This window comes from Elephantulus edwardii, unplaced genomic scaffold, assembly GCF_000299155.1.
Source record: "Elephantulus edwardii isolate Elephantulus edwardi_28Jun2011 unplaced genomic scaffold, EleEdw1.0 scaffold00217, whole genome shotgun sequence".
NCBI lineage: Eukaryota > Metazoa > Chordata > Mammalia > Macroscelidea > Macroscelididae > Elephantulus > Elephantulus edwardii.
The window spans coordinates 3,599,253-3,600,138 of record NW_006399967.1 but is presented as its reverse complement, the minus strand read 5'-3'; positions in this window follow the sequence as shown (position 1 = coordinate 3,600,138).

The following is an 886-nucleotide window of genomic DNA, read 5'->3' as shown; positions in this document are numbered from 1 at the left end:
GTGTCTGTGACCCAGACACTGTGAGCTGGGGCTCCCCTCCCGGACGGCGTGTCTGTGACCTGCTCCGCCAGCATGTGGCGTGCGACACAGGCATTCTAGCCTCATTTGTCTTCAACGCCAATGCTCCGACTATCCTCTGGTGAGGGAACCTGACTGTGTGCGCCCATTCAGTCATTTTTTGGAATAGAATTGTATCCATTTCTTAGAATTTCTGAGGATTTTTACTTCCAATGCTTCTTAGGTAGAGATGATCTTGGAAGGTAAATGCAGGTTTCATTTCTGACCTCAGGGCCTTGGCACACACTGCCTCCTCTGCCCGGTGCCCCTTCCAGCAGGCGTGGCCCCCTGACCTCTGGACACCCCCATGGAGCTCCATCTTTTGATGTTTGCTTTCTTTTTATTGTGGTTTGAGTGGAATTCTACAAAGCGCTTTTCCATTTTGCAACATTGTAGAAAACTAGTGTAACATCAACTACCAACAGGTTTTGTTTTCTGACTGAGTGACATGCGGGTGAGTCCTTTCATGAACCTTCTTTCCCACCTCAGCTGCCTTCTGCACTGTATCTTTGGGCAGGTGCTGCCCTTTGGACCATAAGTGGTTGGCTATTCTGAGTGCTTCCTGCTTCACTGGACACTTTATTGGCTTGTCTATTGCTGGGTTGCAAGAGGTGAGTTTTGTTGCAGGTTCCAGGGATGACTGAGGGCCACCTTGAGGTCTGTCCATCTCTGTAGACCAGCAGGGCTGGCCAGTTCTGCCCTCTCAGATTAATCCTTTCTCATCTCTCCCGCAGGCTGGGCCCCCCTGAGGCCTGGGTGTGGAGGCCCCCACCCCTGACCCAGTGGACATGTGTGCACGGACTCCCAGGCTGGGCCCCAGCCTTGTGCT